The sequence below is a fragment of the Canis lupus genome, chromosome 21, assembly GCF_011100685.1.
Source record: "Canis lupus familiaris isolate Mischka breed German Shepherd chromosome 21, alternate assembly UU_Cfam_GSD_1.0, whole genome shotgun sequence".
NCBI lineage: Eukaryota > Metazoa > Chordata > Mammalia > Carnivora > Canidae > Canis > Canis lupus.
Genome location: NC_049242.1, coordinates 15,185,868 through 15,210,136, shown reverse-complemented (window position 1 = coordinate 15,210,136; position 24,269 = coordinate 15,185,868). Strand labels below are relative to the sequence as shown.

Below are 24,269 nucleotides of genomic sequence, written 5' to 3'. Positions count from 1 at the left end.
CCCCAGTGGGCTCTTTGCTCAGCAGGGAATCTGTTTCCCCCTCTCTTTCTGTGCTTGCTCTCTCTTAATAAATAAATAAAATATTAAAAAAATAAAGATTTTGCTAAAGTTATCTTTGGGGATATATATGTGTATATATATGTGATATATATGATATGATATATATATACAAATGTATGATATATATATACAAATCATATATTTATAAATATCAGTGTTAAGATGTAAATGTTTCCATCTGAAATAAAGTGATAAAATGATAACATTCTTCCTTACTAAAAATTGGTAAGAATACAGAATGTGATAGCAACATATGCTTGTTAGAATAGCCATCACCAAAAAAAACACATGATAACAAATGCTGGCCTGGATGAGGAAAAAAACGAAGCCCTTGTACAACTTTGGTTGTACACAGTTGGTATATACAGTATGAAAAACAGAGTGGAGTATCCTCAAAACATTAAAATAGAACCACCATATGATCCAGCAATTTCACTTCTGGGAATATATCCAAAGGTAACAAAATCACTGACTGGGGGAGATATCTGCACCCCATGTTCACAGCAGCATGATTTACAATAGCTAAGACATGGAAGCAACCTAAGTGTCCATCGATGGATGGATGGATAAAGAAATTATATAATCTGCTCCATTCACTTAGTTATGAAGTCCTTTTTTTTCAATCATTAAAGTACTTCTTATTATGTATAATAAACTATACTAAAAAGAACAAAATTGCAGAATCAAGAACTGTTCTCTCCACTTCTAACTTCTAGAAAAAAATCCCAGAGAATTGGCATAATTTCTTCCTTAAATGTTTGGTAGGATTCACTAGTAAACCCATCTGGATCTGGTATTTTATATTTTAGAAGATTATTAATTATTAATTCAATTTGTTTAATAGAAATTGTGTGTACGTGTGTGTGTGTAATGGAATACTATTTAGCCATTTTTTGACAACATGGGTGGACTTTAAAGGCATTATCCTAAGTGAAAAATATCAGGCAAATACTATATGATTTCACTTATATGTAGAACAACAACAAAAGTCTACTCATAGAACATGAGATTAGACTTATGGTTTCCAGAGGCAGGAGGTTGAGAAGGGGGAAATGGAGAAAGATGGCCAAAAGGTACAAACTTCCAGTTATAAGACAATAAGTACTAGTGATGTTCAACAAGATGACTATAGCTAACACTGCTACATGATACACAGGAAAGTTAAGAGAGTAGATTCCAAGAGTTCCCTTCACAATAAAAAACCTTTTCTCCCTTTATTGTCTTCTCTTTTTTCTTTTCTTTTTATATCTATATGAAAAGATGAATGTTAGCTAAACCTGTTGTGGTCATCATCACAAAATACGTAAATCAAACCATCATGTTGTATGCTTTAATCTTATATAGTGATATACACCAATTATTTCTCAATAAAACAGGAAAAAGTAGAAATGAATGGTAAGGGGATCCCTGGGTGGCTCAGCGGTTTAGTGCCTGCCTTCGGCCCAGGGCATGATCCTGGAGTCCCGGGATCGAGTCCCACGTCAGGCTCCCTGCACGCAGCCTGCTTCTCCCTCTGCCTGTGTCTCTGTCTTTCTCTGTCTCTCATGAATAAATAAATAAATAAAATCTTTAAAAAAATGATAAGAACAGAGTTGATATACCCTTATTATATTCATTATCTTTATAATACTTTGCCAGATATCTAGGCTTATTAAAGAAGACAAATAAAATGCAGTTCCTATTTTCAGAGCACACATTCAGTTTCAAAGGCCACTTGAAGGTGATTTGTCAATTTTCTTTGAAATCACAGGGCTTATAAAGATTCAGAGGCAGTATACTTGTATGGATTTTATCCCTTGTCAACACAAGGAATGAAAGAAGCCTCCCTTTTGTTTGAGCTATGAATCAAAATTGACCAAGGACTATTTTACCCAATTGCTGTTTTGGAATTCAGGCATTTTAAAACCAAAAGAGAAAATGCACTCTAAACTAACAAGGACTATGCCTTAAGGGGGTTTTTCCCTTAAGGGAAAAACTAGTTACTAAGCATTCCTGGTATTGTCATCAGCAGAATTTACCCAAATGAGCATTATTCCAGGTAGAAAGAATGGTGACAGCTTTATACCTCTTGTCTATTCGAGTCAATGAAGAGCATCTATTTAGAGGGTTCATGGTAAAGGCCTTCAAAATACTTAACTATTAATTCATAGAATAAGACTATTCCCTTCATCATATATATAACTGCCTTAAACACAGGATTAAAAATAGAAAATATTCAACATAAGGTAAATTGCCTTGGCAACGTGGCATGTGTTCTTCAGAAGAAATCTTTAGAAAGACTCTGAAATGTAACCACTACTGCCTAAAATCTTTGCAGAATACCCACAGCATTCAGCTTTCCCAATATCAAATAGGATACAATTACTGTTGTTGGTTTCCAGTCAACATTCAAAGTCATTTTAAATGCAGATTCCTATAAACTTGCCAGTATTCAAATAGACAGGCGGTCTTGTGAGAACGTTTTTGACCAAGGATTCAGTTACTAGAGCAGGAAAAACATTTTGGGATCTTGAGGGAGCCACTCAGACTCAAAAATAAAGCAGTTATATGCTTTATGTGTATATGTTTATATGAGGGTGTATATAGGGAAAAACATTTGAATAATCAATATATTTGGCCACCTAAAATCTGAATTTTAGAAAACTTAAAATTTAGAATTATTATTATTTTAAATTTTATTTAAATTCAATTTGCCAACATATAGTATAACACCCAGTGCTCATCTCATCTTGTGCCCTCCTTAATGCCTGTCACCCAGTTACTCCTTTCCCCCCCACCTCCCATCCCTCCTACAACCCTTCATTTGTTTCCCAGAGTTAGGAGTCTTTAGAATTATTTTTAATTGTTTAATTACAGATATATTTTTAAGTGATAAATCGTTAGATTTCATAATAGTATCCCAAGTTGTTCTCACATACGTTACTATGAGATAATGGTTTTGGTCCCTGTTTTATATATGAAGAAACTAGGGGGCACCTGGGTGGCTGGGTTAGTTAAGTGTCTGCCTTTAACAGAGGTCATGATCATGGGGTTCTTCGATCAAGTCCTGTCTGAAGCCCTGCCTGGAGCCCTGCGGCAGGCTCCCAGCTCAGCACGGAGTCTGCTTCTCCTTCATTCTCTGCCCTTCCTCCCACCCCATTTATGCTCTCTCTCTCGTGCTCTCTGTCTGTCTCCCTCAAATAAATAAAATCTTTTTAAAAAATGAGGAAACTGAAGCTTAGTGAGATTAAGTACCACGTCCAAGTTTAGCTAAGAAGTTATTGAGTTGAGATTAGCATTCATATTTTTTGACTCTTGGTTCAGGACTCCTTTTGCAAACCTGGGAACTTCAAGGAATTTTCATAAGCTTTGCAAGAAAATGTTTTCCCACTGAGCTAATATTGGAATAAAAACTTTAAACAAGACTCATTCCTTATAAAAACTGTCTTCAAAATTGCAACCCCAAAGCCACAGCTCTCCCAAAATATTCCCTTCTGCTCCTCCTACTTTTCCAACAGAAAAGTGTTGGCAAAGAGTTACTTTTTTTTTTTTTTTTTTTTTTTTTTTTGCCAAAAAACACTCTTAAAGGAGCAGCCCAGTAAGCCAAAGAGTAGTGATTATTAGGGGGGGAGAAAAGCAGTCTGTAAAAAAACCCTCAGTGTACCTGCAATAATCATCCATAGTGCCTTTCTTGAAAGATTTTAGAAGTGTCACTGAATCATCTGCCTTACTAAATTCAAAGTTGAACCAAGCAGTAGGAATGTATGCAATGAAGCCCATTAACTAATACAATTTACCCATTCAAATAAATAATTAATCAATTTATCCATTTAATTAACTAATTAATTAATTAATGATGTGTGCAGTACTATAGGTTCAAATAGGGTCAATGCTAATGTGCTAATGTTAGGACCACTGAATGGTCAACGTTCATGTAACTTCCAAAAATCTTGGAGACTAGTATAAAAACAGGCAGCACAGTAAGGTAAGTGTTATGCTAAAGGTGGAAAGATAGTGCTGGGAGTCCATAAAACATGCACATGGCCGTGACTGGAGGAGGTATCCAGGAAAAGGTTTTGCAGCGATAGTAATGCTTAAACAGCCTAGAAGAATGAGGAGGCAATAAAACAATGAATTAAGGAGAGGGGAAGTATACTCTCAAGGTCTAGATAAATGGCTCAACATACATAAAGATAAAGAGAAAGACACGAAGAGCATCCTGGATGACAAGGAATTTGCTACTATTAGAAAATGTTACAAAGTTTAAATTTGTAGTTTCCAAATAACATCTGATTTAATATACCCTATTGTTATGCAGTTGGATTTGAAATTAAAAGCCAATTTAAACCATGTATGTAAGGCACATAATTTTCCTGAAATAATTCAGGTTGTAAATTTTTATGTTGCTAGAACTTGAAAATTCTTCTTTCAGAAATGAAATTGGCTAGTATATCCAAATGGAATAGCAACTGCTTGGATTTCTTTTAGGGACCCACAAGGGATTCCTGACTGGGAGATTTGCCATGATCTGCAACACTCTGGGACTAAAATGAAGGGGTAGTCAAGTGGCCCTTCTTCCCACTCAAACATTTCTTCCAAGAATGGCTTCCTTCTTCTTCCCTCACTTCCTTGTCAGTTGGTAAATTTCTTGTAAGATTTCAGATAAGTAAGAAATAGCTGTATACTACAAACAATAGTTGGAGATACCAGTTTATTGAGAGAAATAGAAAAATAAATAGACAATATTGTGTTACTAAAATAGGGATAATGTTCATTAATTAAACATGTACTGAGTAGTCTTTGATATAATTTTAAGGGAAGGACAAAAAACAACCAGCCCCCCCCCCCCCAAAAAAAAAATGATAAAAAAGCAAAAGTTTGTCCATTTAAATTGCAGTCTAGTTTGTGGTATAGGAATCAGAAGACCCATAGTATCTATCTAATCCTGACCCTATTGCCATCCAAACATGTGATCTGAAGAAAGTCCAATCTTCTATTTTGTTTCAGTTTTTGAATCTATGATTCTAGTATCTGAGTTATAATTGCTACTGTTTTGTTTCTGTTTTTATTTTTTAATATCCAAAATATTTACAAATATCAGGAATTTCACTTTTAAGACTAAAGGAAAATGATGGTTTATGTGAGCTTGGCAAAGTAGGACTCCACACAAAATTATTCAAGTCAGCTATCTAATCTTTCCTCTCTAGTTCTCTGTATCTGATTTTAGCTGGAAATCAAAGAGGCAAAAATAATTTGGAAAAGCTTGGCCCATAAAAGAAAAGATCACCAAATCTTTGGCCAACATGGGTTACCACTCTCATGAGAATTACATTATAAAACTACAGTAGAACATCCCTTTACTAAGAAAACTTTGCCCAAACTTCCTCAAAGTTAAAGGGGCATTTAAGTGGGAACTAGAAAAGCCAGATTGTTAATAAACTGTTATAAATCTCCAAAGTTAGAACTTTCTGAAATACTTTATCATACTAATTATGATGCTTTCTTAAAGAAAAGCCTTAGCTGGAAGAAATAGCTTAGATTAAATAATCCCAGCAGGGATCCTGGAACAGATGGTTATTAGCTAATAAATCATAATTGACAAGTGAATACAGTCTGTTACTTGAATCTGCAAAGTGAGTAGGGAAAATGGTGGTAGTGGGGAAAAGAGAAGAACTGTGGACATTTAGTTCAGCTTCAAATTCTGGCAGCCAACTCAAGAATAAACTGTAACTTTGTATATAGAAATTTCTGTTAAATCTGTCACTGAAAACTTAAAAAAAAATAATGCTGAGTATACAGTAAACCAAGCATGGAGTAACATCTTAGAATTTCCCTGGGCTATTATCAACTAGCTCCATTTCTATTATGGAAGCAGGCCACTCTGATAACACTGGGTGGATCTGATAGAACATAAATGAAGATTTAAAAGGACATAAAATGTTAGGTTAGTTCAAAGTATGCCATTAAGATACTAGCTGTCCATGAAATCCTGAATTTTATGTAAATGGGATTATACAATATGTACTCTCTCTGTCTTGATTCAGTAAGATTATTATTAATGGAGTCTAGTAAAAATAAGTTATCCCTGGAGAATAATATATTAAGACAACACTCCACTGCCTAAACATGACAGGAGCATAGGAGGGGAACACTTGATACAACCATGGATCTAAAGAGTGACTCAGCAAAACTAATTTTAGGAAAAGACAACCAGCTCCTTCTGCTACTGTTAGATTGACTTGCTTTTTTTCACCCATGATGGGTAAGTGATCTACATATATAACCAAAATAAAACAAAGAAGAAATCTCCCATCCATAAAATTATGACAGTATAGTTAAAATACAATGAACTTACATTGCCATTTTTTATTTGCTCTGCAGGGAAAAAAAAATAAGGATATCCCATTAAATAATCCAGGACTACGGCAATGACATTCATGTCATCCAGGAAAAAGAATCAAACACAAACCATTAAAATGACTCCAAAAGATCAAGAAACTATTGAATATGTAAAAAAAATATACCCTACATGGGTAATATTTCAAACTACTAGGCTTAAAAAGATTTTAAAAAATTTAACAAAATGTCCTATATCAAAGAAAAACTAAAGCAACCTAAGTATCAACAACAAAAGCAGGGCTCATTATTAACTAAAAGAGTTTCTAAAGCTAAGTTACCTCCCAAATGCCTACTCAGTTAAATGACAAAATAAATAGCCAGTATTTTGTTAGCACCTGATGTGTGCCAAACAATTCTGGGCACTTTTCATGGGTCAGCCTAGAGGTTCTAAAATATTTTCACTAAAATACGTAATGGCTACAAAATAATTGAATTTGAGGATGTAGAATTTGGAAGTACAGCTTACAGATTGCTTCCCTAAACCCTTCTCAAAGTAAATTGTCTCATACTTCATCTTTTAAAAGTACGTATTTTCCAAATATACTATTAATATACTTCTCCTTTAGGCCAATGAGCTATTTTTTTCTTTGGTTTGAGGACCATTTTGAAGGTTTACCCATAAGTATAGCTATTCTGACTTGTTAACTAGTTTTAGCTTCACATGTACACTATGAAGTAAATACTATTACCCCCATCTTCTAAATGAGGACATGACTAATCCAAGGTCACACAGCTACTAAAAGGTAGAGAATATATACATATATATATACATATGTATATATATATGTATATATATTTTATTTTTAAAGAAATTGAAATGTCCTGAATGGCCTCTAGCTGACAGTTTACTCTAGTTGTGGGAGAACACAGGGAAATGAATAGTAAGACAATAGTATTATCTTACAGATAATGTAACACCAAAAAATCAGAATATAGTTTGAATGCATTTGTAAATAATTTCACATATTAAAAAAAAAGACACAAAACTGTGACAATTATTATAAATACTCAAATAAATGTTATATCAGAATTATATCAGGTAAAAATATAGAACAGAGGGCCAACACTTCATCACTGCTGGAGAATGGGAATTTACACAACAAAAACAGAGGTAAGTCAGGTAGGAAACTGTATCTGCATGTGGTTTAGAATATGAAAAAAAATACAGATAAATGGTGCTTAGATCAACCATATATCTGTATGGACAAAATTGAATGTCAATATTTACCTTGCATCATCTAAAAAATAATTTGTTATAGATTAAGACCTATATGTGAAAGTTAAAACTATAAAATTCATAGAATAAAACATTTTTTAAAAAAGTTTTAAAAAAACTTAATGACTTACAGATAAGCAAATATATTTCAGAATGCAAAAATCACTAACCCCAAAATTTGATAAACTGGGCCTCATAAAAGTCTGAACCTCTTTTTGTCAAAAGTCACTGTTAAGAATATGAAAATGCAAGTAATAGTCTGGGAAAAAAATGGAACATAAATACCAAAAAAATTGCATCTTGAATATATATATATCCTTACAAATAAAAAAGTTAACACAATACAGTTTTTTAAATGGGAAAATAGTAGCTTCCTATTACTTCCTAAGTAACTTGGAAAATGGTGTTTGACTGGAAACTGTATGGTTGAAGATAAAATGATCTGTACACTGTATATAAACACTGCACTCTAATTGGTAAATTTGTTTCTCATAACGATTTCAATAAAAAATTTCAAAACTACTTTATATATACACTGGTATTGAGTAAATTTATGGTAGATGGCAGGTGATGGTCTTCTCACTGTGTGAGAGAGAAATTACAGAGAAGCACGAAGAGAAATGTAGAACAAACCCTGTAATTGCAAGAGTGGGGGACACCAATATGAACTTACATTCATATAAAGATTCAACATACAAATGGACAGATATAAAAATTAAAGATACTATGTCTATATGTGGGTTAATACACACATAGTAACCAGTTCTTTCCTTTTAAAGAGAATAAAAACACTACTTTAACCAAATGATAAAGGTTAATATCATTAGAAATGTTATGTGGAGATCACATATGCCTTTATACCATGTAATGAGAGCACCTGAACTCTGCAGTATTTTTTCCAACAATCCATAACTCCATTGTAATCAGAAAAGAAAAAAAAATCATACAAATATAGATTGGGCTTATCCTACAGGATACCTGTCAGTATTCCTCAAGATCATCAAGGTTATGAGAAACAAAAAAAGACTGAGAGATTGTCAGACTGGAGGACATGGAGTCACAGGACAAATAAATGCAAAGCGGAACCTTGGAATGAATCTTGGAAGAAAAAGTTTACATTCATGGACAATCTGCTACAATTCAACGGTCTGGAGTTCAGTATAGTAATGTACCAATGTTGGTTTCTTCACGTTGACAAATATACCATGGTAATGTAAAATGTAATCAACGGGAAAAACTGGCTAAGAGGTATATAGGAACTCATTCTATCATTTTTTAAGCTTCCCTATAAATCTAAAATTATTCCAAAATGAAAAGTGTATTTTTAAAAAATAGGCAAAGATTTGGACTGACACTATACAGCATACGATATATGAATAAGCAATACATACATGAAAAGATTGTTAGTCACAAGGGAAATGCAAATCAGAACCACAATGAGATGTCACTACACACTTACTGGAATGGCTAAAATTAAAATACTAACAATATAAAATGTTGGAGAGAATGCAGAGCAACTTGCTCTTTCATGCATTGCTGGTTTAAAATGGAACAACTGATACTGAAAACTGTTTGGTAGGTCCTTATTCAACACCGGCAGTTTCTCATTTTGTTAAACATATACCTACCTAATGATCCAAAAATTCTACTTTCAGGTATGCCTACACAAAGATTAACACAAAATCTTCATTGCCACTTTATCACAATAGCAAAAAAACTAGAAACTGAAATATTTATTAACAGGAAAATGGATAAACTGAAATACTCATATAGAAGAATACTACTTAGAAATAAAAAGCATGGGCAGCCCGGGTCGCTCAGCAGTTTAGCGCCTGCCTTCGGCCCGGGGCGTGGTCCTGGAGACCCGGGATCGAGTCCCATGTCGGGCTCCCGGGGTGGAGCCTGCTTCTCCCTCTGCCTGTGTCTCTGACTCTCTCCCAAGAATAAATAAATAAAAATCTATAAAAAATAAATAGAAAGCACAAGTACTGGTACATGAAACAATATGGAAGAATCTTAAAATCATTATGTCGAGTAAAAAAACACTAGACATAAACAAGTATATATTACATGATTCTACTCTTGTGAATTTAAGGACAGGCAAACTAATTCATGGAGAGAGAAATCAGAAATCAGAATACTGGTTGCTTCTGAGAGGGCATGGACTGAAAAGGACAGGGTATTTTCTAGGGTAATGGCAGTATTCTGTATCTTGATTTCGGGTACATTTGTCAAAACTCAGCAAACTGCACTTTGGGATTTGTACACTTTGCTATATAATAATTATAACTCAATTTTTAAATTCAGGTAAGGAATAGAAAGGATCTGATTCAACTCTTAAATCAGGCTGGTAAAGTATACCTTTAGATGAAACAAGAACAACTATAGATACAGAATTAACTAACTGGAAACTATGTGTCTCTTAACTCTCACTGGAGAACAAACTAAACTAAACTAAAATAAAATAGATGCACAAAGCCTTCTCAGAATCTCCTTTTTATTTTTTTGTAATTAAGCCCTCTCATTTTATTTCTATATTCCTCTCTTATGGCATTTCCATTATAGAATAGAGATGGATGCAAAGGACAATCTACTTCACCCGAGGAATTGAATATTATTCTACTTGTAATTCACTCTTCCCCTACCCTAATCTAAGACTAGTGCCATATCTTGCACCAGAGAAGCTTACAAAAAATTATCTTGAATAATTTTTAGCAGGTAAAAAAAGAAGGCAAAGACAAAGACGAAGAAGAAGAAAGCAAGACTTATAGATATATAATAGTAGCTTATCTCCCAAATTTTCCCTACTGTTTTAGGAAAAAAACAACACACACACAAATAATAATAATAAAAATAGAAGACAAAATTTTCAACTAAGAGAAAATAGACCTTTTATTGTAACTATGTCTAAAATGATTTTATCTACTGTTACGACCTCTAAGAAACTCAGGCTGTAAGAATTAGATTTAATTCTGTAGAAAATCTCTTCTGTTAAAGAAGAAAAAAGGGCTAATTATATTCGGACATTTGTTTGTTGTGGAAATAGACATATTTATCAAAATGAAATAAACTAGATTGCTTCAACGTTTCCAAATTTAGCATATATACTATACTTCCACTCTATATAAAGGAAAGAGAATGTATGTATGTAAATCTTCAAGTGAAAGCTCAAGGGACTCAATGCATCATGCATAAACAGGCCAAGATGCTGGTTTCATTATGACCCATTTACACTGAGCACTATTTACTTCATGCAGGCTGTTCTGTTTTTCTATTACTTTCAAATGAAGTCATCCATCTGTAGAAAATGAGCAAATGGAATATTCATGAGTTAAAAGATAATTTTTATCATCCCTGGAGAGTTTCTTTCTTTGGGTTGTTTATTACCTGCAGAGCTCAACTGTATGAAAATTGATTAAATATCATTTTCCAATTATAGTGATGCCAGAACATATTCCTCAAAGCAAACAGTAAACATATAATATTTCTTGTAATAGAAGGTATGCTTTTAGGAGTGGATCCAGACTTTGCATAATCTGAACCTTACACAATTTTGGAAGTTTTTTTTTTTCCTTTTTTTTTTTTTTAAAGAAAAATGATACAAAATTAGAAAAACAAAATTGCTAAGATCCTCCTAGGGTCTGTACAAATGAATAACCTGGAAGCTTCATTATCCTAAAGATAAATCTACGTTTGCAAACATCTTTTTAGAAGGTAGTGGCAATAGATGAAAGGATTTGTTTACTTAAAGCCTATTTGGAAACCATTGAATAAGCATTTGGAGTTTCTTAAACTGACTTGAAAATAAATAGTGACTCATTTCTAACTAGTCATTTGACCGAATTCAACTACTGTACTTGCTTTCACTTTATTTGTTGTTTTTATTTGGTTTGGTTTGGTTTTTGTTTTTGTTTGGTGGCCTTGAGAGGTGGATAGCTCCCATCTGAAAGTTGCTGTGAGGTTGTGAGACATATTGTTAGTATTCTCTGCTTGTAGGAAGAACACTCACATTGTTTACCAATTCCTTAGGGCTTGTTTCAGCAAACATAAATTCCTGAAAATGAAAGAACTCCTTTATAAACCTAGTCTTAGGTTAAAGGCAGTCTTCCATTTCTACCCCCATCCCCTTGCCCTGCTAAGAGAATTAATCACTTCCTGTCTTTTTGTAGTCTTTGTAGTCATCTTAATTACATTACTTTCCTCATTTTATTAGTTATCTGTGTAGGAACCTGATGTTATAGAATGGAAGCTCCTTAAGAGCAAGGAAATGTCTTATCTTTGAACTTAAAAGGCCTAGCTCATATTGGGGGCTGAATCAATACCCATTGAGACAATGGATGAATGAATAAATGAATAAGTGCTTTAAAAGTGAGCTACTCAAAGCATGGCCCAAAGGATGAATCAATAGTATCAGCATCATCAGAGAGCTTATTAAAAATGCATATTTCTGTACGAAGACCCAAACCTACTGAATCAGAATGTGCATTTTAACAAGATCCTTAGGTGATTCTTGTGTCCATTAAAGGATGAGGAATATGATGGTTGTTATTCCTTTAAAAGGCTTTAAAGGAAGACGGTGCCAAGAAAAATATATATACTTCATAATAATAGGTCTTTCATTTTTTCTTAATATGTTTGGCTACATTGATCATACCCAAAAAGGGCAAATGAGCCAATGGACTATGATCCCACTTATTCTTTCTTGTCCCCAACAGAATGAAATAGTAAATTAAAAAGCACAAATTTTCTAGAACAAAATTTTGGAAACAAATTGTTCTTTGTGGAAAGAAGGTGGTGCTGAATAAAACAAAGACTAATGACAAAGTTGAATTATCAATTCAAATCCATAACTGGGGTCTTTTTATATGTGTATTTCTTAATATTTATATATATATATAGTATAATGTGTATAATTATATTATATATATTATAACATATATACATACACACACACACACAATTTCTCCAAAATCACTTCAGTTGACCAGAGACTTTGTAGCTCAATCATTCCTTGGGAACTCAAGATGGAGAAGTAATGTTGCAAAATTGGATAAAATTAAAGATTTCATTCCCAGTCCAGCTTTTTACAAGTATGTGCCAATGAAATCTCAGATTGGAAATTAAAGCTCAGCTGGTTTTAATTTCATGAAAGAACCATAACTAATACATTCAATTTATAGCCCTCGTCCTCATCCCCCTTGTTGAGCAGATTATCAACTGTTTGGATTTTTTCCAGTTCAACTATGAGAGAAAATCACTGTGGTTCTATCCTAAGATTGGCTATATTTTCAGACACTTAGGTAACCTACTGAAAAGAATTTTCATATATTATAAATGTGATTAAGTCTGGATAGGTATAAACATATCCATTTAAAGAAAATACATTTCAATATAAATCTTGAAGAAAAATAGAAAGAGAAAGATTGCAAAGAATTGTCACCTATGGCAGAAGCTATTAGTCATGTCATGGTGAAGAAATAATGACTGTCTTAGAGTTGCTCTGCTCTTCAAGGTGAACTTCAAAAGAATGAAGCAACTTCAAAGAAAATCACAGAAAATGAGTATGAATCACAGTACAGACTTCGCTGGGGGAATTACGCATATGCCTGCTTTAATCGATACACAAGTCCAAAACATGTCAAAACTTATTTTTGCTTTTAAAAAATCATACTCTAAATTTTCATCTCAATACAAACTAAATTACAAACCAAACTTCCACATGACAGTATGTATGCTATCTTGGGTTGACTTCTATATAATCAATAATAATCTGGAAACCTAATAAAATACTGTCCCTGGGCAGAACTTGTCCCTGTTCCTGTCTGCATTAGTCAGAATAGGTTAGGTTACATTGTTAAACAAAATTAACCCCTAAATCTCAGTGCCTTAATACTACAGATGTTTGTTTCTTTTCTTTCCTTTTTTATTTAAGATTTTATTTATTTATTTGAGAGAGAGAGAGAGAGAGAGAGAGAGAGAATGAGCAGGGAGGAGGGGCAGAGGGAGAGAGAGAGAGAAGTAGGCTCCTCGCTGAGCAGGTAGCCTGATGGCATGGGACTCAATCTCAGGACTCTGGGATCATGGGATCATGACCTGAGCCAAAGGTAGATGTTTAACCACTGAGCCGCCCAGACGCCCCTGACACAAATCTCCTACAAGGTGAGTTCTCCAGGCTGAAAGGTCAAGAAGGGGCTTTTCACTACCTCAGCTCATAGTCTGTTGGTGAGAATTAATCACAAGACCCTGTGTAATTTGAGAGACATAGTCTTCTGTATGCCCACACAGGAGAGGAGAACCAGATATTGGGGATCACTAGTAATGTTACTAGTGATCATGATAGGTTAGATGACATCCACAGAAGTGCTGGCATTTGTAGAAACAAAAATCTCTGAGAAAGAAAGATAAATAGGGGCATAATTTGGGATGAAGAGAAAGGAGATACCATCATTCATCAAGAATAGGATTACCTTCTTCCTGTACAGAACTAGTCCAGAAAAAATGACATACCGGGCAATACCTGGAAACAACTTATAATGTTGAATGTACTACAATTGCTAACTTCTTAAAAGAATACCAGGCATAGTAGTTTAGGAAAGGAAAGAATTGACTTTTGCCCATGTTTTAGCTTTCTATTACTGCAAACTCAATGGCTTAAAACAAGAGCTATTTATTAACTTGTATCTCTCTGAGTCAGAAGTCTGACAAGGCATGCCTGGATTCTCTCTACTCAGAGTCTCTCTGGGCTAAATTAAAGTATCACTGATGGTTGTGTTCTCATCTGAAGCTTGGAGTTCAGGCTCACTGGTTGAATTCACCTTTCTTTTTTTCTCATACTTTGCATGTGGCCCTCTATCTCTTTCAAGCAGCAATGACAGGGCAGTCCTTCTTATCTCTTCAAGTCTCTCTGACTTCCTCTTCTAATTTTAAGAAATCCTATGATTATATTGGGCCCTCCCACAGAATCCAGAATAATCTATTTTAAGGTCAGCTGGTTAGTAATCTTAGCAATATCTGCAAATTTCCTTTTGGTATGTAATGTAATGCATTACGACCACAGAAATAACACTAACCAGCCAACATCCTGGGGATTGAAACTCTGCCTATCACAATATCATAGGACTCTGTATCATTAGTATTTCTGTTTTATATGCAAGGATTTTGCTTGTTAATAGGTCATCTCAAAACATGTATTTGTGTTGGATTTGGGTTGGAATGAGTGATGAGTAAGAGAAAGATATAGAGAACAAACTAGTTTAATTTTTAGGGATGTGGAAAATGAAAACAAAGAATAGGTAATAGGGCAAGCTACAGCATATATTGAAAAGTGTACAGAAAAGGAAGGAGAATAGAAGAAGCAGGGGGATGTACAATTGGAAGCAATAAGGTCAATACTGGCAATCAGTGGAGAGATTTGACAGTGGGTTGCAATATAGATTGTTAATAGCAAAGAGAATGTTTTATTGCCTGTGGTAATTCAGATATTTAGAAGATTAAATATGGCAAGGATTTTATGATTCCCTACTAGACAAATTAATTATAATGAATAAAGTGGTTTTGTTTCATTGCATTCAACAGCTAGCATTAGGGAATCATGAAAGGACAGTAACAACTGAGGGAGACAGTATGTAGATGAGTGACTGGTTTATTTTCAGCTCCTAAAAAAAGTAAGTTGACAGTAGAAAAAAGTCCAATTATTTTTAAAAAATGATCATCATTAGCTAATACCAAATCAATAAATAGGACCAGCAAAAAATGTTTCCTAAAACTAACTGGTCAATGAATACACTCAAACCATGCATCACACATGTAAGCTGCTTCCTGCCCATTGTCTGGTTGAGATTCTAACACCTCTGAAATGAGCCAGAAATAAAGTGGTAGAGAAAAGAGGAAAAGTGAGAGACATGATGGTCACTTTCCAGTTGTTAGTAGAACAGTGATGTTACCTCAAAAAAAGCAGGGTGGGCAGGGGGGTAGAAAAAAAGATTCCCTGGTCATAGATACTTGAGGTATGTTGAGTTAAAGTTGAACAAATGTGTTTCATGTTGGACTATTTAAAGATTTTACAGTGTTAACATGCATTATGAATCTTTAAGAGAGTCATATAACTTGAAGACTTCTTAAGTTTTTGTGACTAGGGAAATTTCTTTTTTAATACAGACTATGATAGAGGTGGCCAGCTGTCCAACAAAACCCATGCTTTCATTTCCATGGTAAAAAGTAGATCCTGGGAAGCAGCTTCCGGCTAAGGAGTTTATTTTTTTCTTATAACTAGGTATGGCCATGTGACTGATTCATGCCAATGGGATTTGGGGGAAAAATCATATGAGTAACTTTCTGAAGCAAGGCTTTTAAGAAATGGGTATTACTTCTCCATGATCTCTTTACTCCTCTGTCAGATGTTGGAGAGGACAAGGGCAGACTCTTAACATGAAAAGAGCCTGGGTTTTTGTACCATTGTATGGAGGAATGTTGACTAGAGTACACATATTAGTGATTTTTGTCTCCCATGGGACATTTGGCAATGTCTGGAAATATTTCTGGTTATCATAATTGAGGAGGGGGTAGTACTGGCATTAATAGGTGGAGCCGAAGAATGCGGTCATTATTATACAATGTACAGACAGCCCCCCACAAGAAAGATTTATCTAGTTCAAAATGGCAAGAGTTAAGAGACCTTTTACTAGACTATGAAATGAGAGAAGAAAATAAATATTTCTACCAGATTAAGCCTTTGAAATCTCAGGGTTTTCTATAGCAGCTATTACACCTTAATTTCTATGTAGTTTCTTCCAGAGCTAGTGTTCCAAAGACTATACTTTGGGAAAAGTGGACTACATAATTGATACCGTAAACCAAGATAATTCATTATACTGGTTGCCAAGACATGCTGACTATATCTTCAGAAAATTTCTGAAATTCATTCCAATCTATTTTCATTGGTAATATCCTATTCAGGTACCTATTTCCTCTTTCCTGGTCTGCAATAACAGTTTCCTAAGTGGGTTGTCTCTAGCTGTCTTAGTGATTGTCACAACATTAAGTAGTGGCAGAACCAGAACTTGAACTGGTTTTGTCTCTAAATTCTTTTTACTTTTTCACTAAAGAGTGAGAGTCAGCTTAATGTACAGAAAGCCAGGACTTGAGGATTGAAAAGACATGAAGTCTTAGCTTTGATACATATACTTTTGGAAAACACTAAGTACATGTCTTTCAGTTTTGCCTCTTCTGTAAAATAGAAATAAAAATGTTAAGATTAGGTGGTTTTGTTTTGATTTGTTTTTTAGAAATAAAAATGTTAAGATTAGGTGGTTTTGTTTTGTTTTTTAGAATTAATATACTACTGGGGCACCTGGGTGGCTCAGTCAGTTAAGTGTCTAAGACTTGGTTTCAGTTCAGGTTGTGATCTCAGTGGATCCTGAGATAGAGCCAAGAGCTGGACTCTGCACTCAACAGGGAGTCTATTTGAAGATTCTCTCTCTGCTCCTCCCAACACTCACGCACAAGTGCATGCTCTCACTCTTCAATACACAAAACTTAAAAAAAAATTAGTATATTACTTGAAATATGGTAAGTATGCATTAAATCATAGAAGATTATTAAGAAAAAAAGAAATATACATTGCCCCAGGATCACTGAACTATTTGCTGTTCTTCTCCCTCTAGGCAGATATTTGCTTACTGTGCATTGAGTTTATTTAGGATGGCAGGAAATCTGTAAGACTATCCAAGCACTATCCTTCTACCCAGAGTTACACACATTGGTCTTCACAGAATACTCAGACTCATGGCTAGCCTTTTGTTTTTGCCTCATTCAGATTCTGCAGTCAGCACACATGTGGGCTCCATTTGGTAGGCAATCTTTTTACCATATTGGTTTTAAAGTTGTTCCCTTGTGCTTTGCAGAGCTGCTATAACTGAGGTCTTATTTTTAGTCATTTGTTTAAAAGAAATTTATTCTAAAAAAATAACTGGGGGAACAACCAAACAAACAAAAAACCCCAGGCAAAATCTCACATGGTTTCTCCTTTCTGGAATTCTTTCATGACCATTTTCTAGCACTCTACCAAAAATGTCTCACTTTTACCCTGAAAAATGCCCTGAGACAACTGCTAGACATTATCTTAGTATCTCTCTTCATTTGTTCATTCCCATGTTTACCTGCCTCACTGATTTATTCATTCCACAATAACCAGTAAGCACCATGCTCTGTGTGGAGACTTACCAGTTTGTGCCCCAAACTCTGGTTATACCTTCCATCCTTTTCCTACCAGACTGAATTCCTTAAAGGAGTAACCACAAATTACTAATTTATATATATCACCTAGACCTGCACATACTAAGTGCTTAGTAAGTCTAATACTCTCTGCTTTACACAAGAGCTAGAGGTTATTAGTATTCCTTGCCATATGTTTTCCAAATACTTCAGTGACTCTAAGCAGAGAATTCACAAACCCAAAACACACATGCAAACTTAATTTTATTGGTTTCTATGTTTCACCTGTGGTGCTAACAAACTCAATTAAAAATTAAGATAGGGATGCATAAAACAAAACAGAATTTGAGCAATGCTAATCTATGAATTAATATACTCAGGGAGTAATACCAATCTTTTAACACTTGTACAACAATTACATACTCAAGAAGGTTTGCTAATGAAAGTTGAAAAAAGCCCAATAATGTATAAAAATTACTCCACCAAATGAGTTTAGGGGATTGAGAATACTGACTGTTTATATTATGAAGAATTTATATTAGCTCAAACAGTATCACATGCAGTCTCTTAAGCATCCTGATATGCAAAATAAACAAACAAATAACAAGGCCTATATCTGTACAACCATTAAAGTTTACAATTAGAAGCAAATATTCCCAATTAGTGGTATTTATGTAAAGTGCTGAATAGCAAAGTTTCTTTAGGCTTGCTCCAGGCCACTTTCTATCAAAAGTTTTTTTTTTAATTTTTTTTTTTTTTACTTTTTTATGTATAGCTGTGAAGTTTGATGCCTATGAGCTGCATTTAAAAAAAAATTTCCTTTACATGTCAGACCCTGGTTTTGCCAAGAATATCACTTTCAATTTTCCTAAGAAATATCAGAGAATATTTTCTTTTAAGGGAATTGGGAGTTAGGGTTAGCTTCATCATTTGAAAGCAGGAACTTTTTCTTTTCATTTGTTCATAATCCCTAATAACTAATGCCACATTTGCTTCATGTCAGGAACTTGGCAAAATGCTTCCTGAGTTAATGAATAATGTATAGATTTGACCCTCCTATAACATTAAAATTTAAGTATATAGAAAAATCATGCTCATTTTTTTACTTCTAAGTATTTATAGCTATTATGCTTCTAATATTAAATAAATGGCCAAAGAACAGTAATATAATACTAGCATATAGAGACTATGTTAATATTAACACAGCAACGTATTCCAAAATATTTTTTAAAAATTTATTTATTTTAGAGAGAGAGACCACACACACACACACACACACACACACACACGTGTGTGTGGGGGGTACAGAAGGAAAGGGAAAGGGAGAGAGAGTATCTCAAGCAGACTCCTCACTGAGCACAGAGCTTGATGTGGGGCTTGATCTCACAATCCTGAGGTCATGTCCTAACCTGAAATCAAGAGTTGGATGCTTAACCGACTGAGCCACCCAAGCATCCCCTCTAATATTTTTAAGTGCTGTATTTAAAATAAATTAATTCTTGTTGACACTTCACAGAGATATTATCTAGAACATCTCTTTTGCTTTTTAGTTTTAATACACTTACAACTAAAATTCAGAATTCAACTATAATATATATTGCAAAAATGATACAAATGAGAAGAAAGTTCTATAAAGCACTAATTTTTTTCTTCTTTGAATACTTAACACTAGTAATAATATTCCAAATCTCTTACATACATTAAGACTTACAAAATATTTTTCACATATATAATCTAATTTAACCACAGTCTTATTAGATGGGTATCAGTATTCTGGGCTTATAGCCTGCAAATCCCAGGGTCACCCAGAGAGATCAGTGGGCATGTACAAAGTCACACACTGTGGCTTCTATCTATCCCACTCTGATTGGTTTGTAGAAATCCACTCTAGAGCTTAAAGATGGATGCAGAGACACACATTTAAAGCTAATTAAATGACTATTTTAAAGTCCCTCCTAATAATTATTATTAATGGGAGAGATACTAAGAACATATCACCAGTTTGGTGATATTGCCAATGAACAAAAAAGCTGATAAAATCCTTGGCTAATGCATGCCATAAGGAATATGTTAATGAGTTTAATATTTTGCAAAGCTCATCTTGTCTGTGTAACGGGAATCCTCAGCATGTCTCTCTACTGTTAAGCCTTCTTCCAATTGTGGTGGGAGTATAGCTGGGTCAGATTCCTGAATAGGGCAACATGTTGTAAGATCTAATATTGTTCAGCTCCCAAGTAATATTAAGATAAGTGTGTTTAGAACTTATAAGGAATAATTCAATACAAAGATGGGAAGTCAACAGAAAATGCTAGATTACATTGTAAAAATAAGACACATGATCCAAGAGTGAGAAGAGATTCAGTTTTAGTCAGACCAAGAAGTATGGGGTAATTGAATGAAATGCTATTGTCCTGAACAAGAAATTGACTGCGATAGAATATGACATGGAATGATACACTTTTCCAGGTGGATGAAGCTTTGGAAGTACACAAGTCTTTCTTCTAAGGATGTTAACTGGGAAAAAATTTAAAACTTTCATCATTTATGGACATAGAGAGCTCATCTGCTCTCCATCTTTTCACCCCCTCTCCAACACATAAACCAATAATAGCCCACCAAGAAGGCCATTTGAGGGGAGAGCTCTACTCCTCCCACCTTCATGAAGGTCTGGTGTTCTACTCAAGGGTCAGGGTCTAGGCCTCTAGGTCCTTGTCAGGAAGAAGTGGAAGATAGAGGACAGATGGCTTCCTTATCCATGCAAGACCTATTCCACCAACTCCTTCTATATGCTCTTCCCCACTGCTCCCCGGATATAACTGACTTTATTTTGACTGAAAGATTATGAAGACCTTGAGAAAGAACATAGCACAGGGCTCTGACCCAGACTAGAAGAAGTTTAGAGTGGTCATTTTTAGATACTTAAGAGTACTGATGTTTAGTCACAAATAATAGTATTGCCAGGATGAAGAATAATGGAGCAGTCAGCTAAGAGTCAGGCAACCTTACTGAAACCAGTCGATGCCAGGATGCCTCTATCTCCCTGATCAACCTTGACAAATCTAAATTCTTAAGAGGTTGTTTGCTCTTTGTCTGCCTCATGCTTTTCTTGGGTCTTCTTGAACAAAATAATAAATGAGGAAGTCAGAATAAAGGATCAATGGCTATGCAGTTTTCCTAGGAAGGGGCTGGGGCAAATCATAACAATGACAGCTAAGACATACTTCATACTACTGCAAGGTACTTTTCCTCAGTGCCTTACACATATTAGCTGATGTAATCCTGAAGCAACCTTATGAGATACATACTATTTCCTCCCTATCTCTCACAAATAAGAAAGCTAAGGCACTGTTTAAGGGCATACAGGCTACAGAATAGGAATTCAAATTCCAGCAGTGTGTAGTTGAGCCACCACTCTTAACCACTGTACCATGGTGAAGGGCTGCAGTAACAGCCATCTGTTCTCTACCTTCTCCTACAAACTTGCCAGAATTTTTCATTTTTCTGAGTCTTCCTTTATACATAATTTTCATTTCCAATGGATTGCCCTTCCCTAAATCTCATTGCCCTTGAGGACTCCTTCTTATACTTTAAGATTTAATTTATGAAAAACATTTACCTCTCCTGACCTCAGTAATATTAATTACTTTCTTGCTTGTGTCCCACTGTAATTCTCACTCCCTCTTTACTCTGATCATATTGAGTTTCATTTGTCTGCTTACTTACCCTAATCATCTACAAACCTAAGACCTCCTTGTAAACATGGGTTCTGTATGTCCCTCCTCTTTGCTGCATCAGTATACTACTTAAGGTCTTACACATAGTAAACATACTTAGCAAATATTTCTGTAAAAAATGAATGAATTGATTACCAATAACAATATATGAATAGCACCTAAGAGTTTATGATATGCTTTTTATGTATTCTCTTATCTATCTACATGGACACATGTGCACGTATAACAAATGCACATATAAGCTAAAAAGTGGGGATCATTAATGTGATTTGACAACTAAAAAAACTAGGTTCAGAGAAATTTGTCTCAGTTTCTCCTGTTTTAAATCCTACTCTGGGGATCTAGAGAGGACAATTTCTTCCAACAACAGGAAGGTCTTGTGTCAGGTCTTTCAACTATCCTGATTGACCTCAGTCTGTTTTTATGCAGGATATTCTACTAGAATATGATTCAAAGGTGAGTCTCTCCTTTAAGGGGCTTTCTTGTCACCAGTTGTGTGCTGCTGCAATGGAACACACACAGTGATGGGACACTGAAGTTGACACCCTTCCCTATCTTGTCCTTCCCCCCATTATAGATTCCTTAGAGGATAAAGTCTTTATGTATTTCATCTTTATGTTCTCCATAGCAATAATCATTCTCTTTCACATAAAGAAGGTGCTCTAAAATATATTTATTAAATAAATATGTAAACTTAAACAATATCCTTGGATAGTCAGTTTATTGCTTACCTTTGATTTACAATTTTGTTAGACCTCTAATCAATCTTCTCACCAGGATGTTGGTGTTTTTAGGCCCTATCAGAAATATTTTTGTGATATCAGGTCACTAAGTTACTAGGAAGCTATTTGTCTAATTTTTACTTACTGATTTTGAGTTGTTTAGAATAGCAGATTCAGGTTCTCTAATATAGCTTCTCAGAGCTGACTGCTAGCTTGTCTGAGTATTTCTGCGCAGTCGGCTAGCTTAAAAAGGCACCCCTTAAAATCAGGCATAATGCTTAAGAAAGTTAATTCACACACATAGGACTAGACTCACACCATTCTAATTCAGGAATGGAAATGCTGTATAAATCTCTAACCATGTGAAGGAAGATCAAACTAAAGCTTCATAGTTAAATTGGGTTTTAAACCCCAAAATAGGTCAATACAGGATCAATTAGAAATACTACTTCTAATGGCACATATAATATGTGTAAACTGACTATCCACATCATGGGCCAGAAAAAGAAATATGTTCGAGAAAGACTTAAATCAATTTATGTATCAAAAAAAAAAAAAAAAAACCACGACAAAACAAAACACTTACTGCAAGCCCAGTAAACGTCAGACACTCTGTTAAATCTTGGGGCAGATATAAAAACAGAATCTTTGCCCCAAGGAATTACAGATGCATAATCACATGTAATGTGATATGTGCTACAAAAAAGTTAAGTTTAAAGTTTGCTAGAAGACAGAGGGGCATGAGCTTAACAGGAGGAGGGAGGAGGCTTCACAGAGGAGGTGGCATCTCAGAAGGTTTCATTTTATTTTATTTATTTATTTATTTATATTATTTTTAAAAAGACACTATTCATCAGACACAAGCACACACACAGAGAGAGTGAGAGAGAGAGAGGCACACAGACACAGGCAGAGGAAGAAGCAGGCTCCATGCAATGAGCCTGACATGGGACTCAATCCCGGGTCTCCAGGACCACACCCCGGGCCAAAGGCAGTGCTAAACCACTGAACCACCCGGGCTGCCCAGACAATTTCATTTTAAAGTTGAGTCAAATTTCATCAGATGGAGATAAAAGAAAAAGACATTCCAGGTACCAAGAAGAACAAGTACAAAAGCACGTAAGTTAGGAAAGATAATTAAACAATTGGCAAAATAAATTCTGTGTGGCCAGACGGAATGAGGCCAAGGGAGAGAAATGTGCAGTGAGTATGTATAGGAAGCCAGGCAATGGGTCTAAGGACGTACTAGTCATGTAAAACTGTACAGAGTATTGAACATTCCTGGTTTTTGCCACTAATGATCCTTTCATCTGCTTTTATCACAGGACCTATAACTCATAGTTATTTGTTTACAGTAGTGCAGTCTTCTATTAAACTATCAACTGCTCGAGGGCAGATGTTAACTGATATGCTACACTAGTCCTGACAGTTAACTTGGTCAGGTGGTGGTAGTGCCTTAAAAAAAAAAAGTTGAATGAGTAAATTTATCTTCTCATATCACAGAATCTGGACTCAAAAGCTTGGATCTATGGTACTACATGAGAAGATTGTAAAAGCTTGTGTTCATTTTAAATAAAAAGATGACAAATAATTTCATGACAGGTTTTCTTTAAGTATCTGACATGTCTTCTGTTTCCCTCATAGATATGATGCACTTTCTTATTGCTCTAATTCCTCTTGTTGACTACCACCTCCTTACCCCCCCCCCCCCCTAACCTCCACTGAATTTGCCTATTTGGGAACATTTTCCAGAATTATTCTATTGCTTTTTTTAGTCAGATCCAATCATGCTTGTTTTAATTGCACTGGTCATAGACATATTATGATGATTCAATGAAATTTAGAGACTAATTGTTTTTGGCACATTAGCCCTTGACACATTCATCTTGACCCTCACTGGCACTTTACTCAATTGGTGCTTCTTGGCAATTGCTCAATTGCTAGTTA

General features: G+C 34.8%; 1 protein-coding gene and 1 long non-coding RNA gene across 34 annotated transcripts in view; one reads left to right on the top strand and one right to left on the bottom strand.

Annotated features, from left to right (window-relative positions):
- The window catches only part of DLG2 (discs large MAGUK scaffold protein 2), a 1,987,603-nt gene that overhangs the window by 668,597 nt on the left and 1,294,737 nt on the right, over window positions 1-24,269 (bottom strand). The window lies entirely within an intron of this gene.
- The window catches only part of LOC102153013, a 104,720-nt gene that overhangs the window by 585 nt on the left and 79,866 nt on the right, over window positions 1-24,269 (top strand). The window lies entirely within an intron of this gene.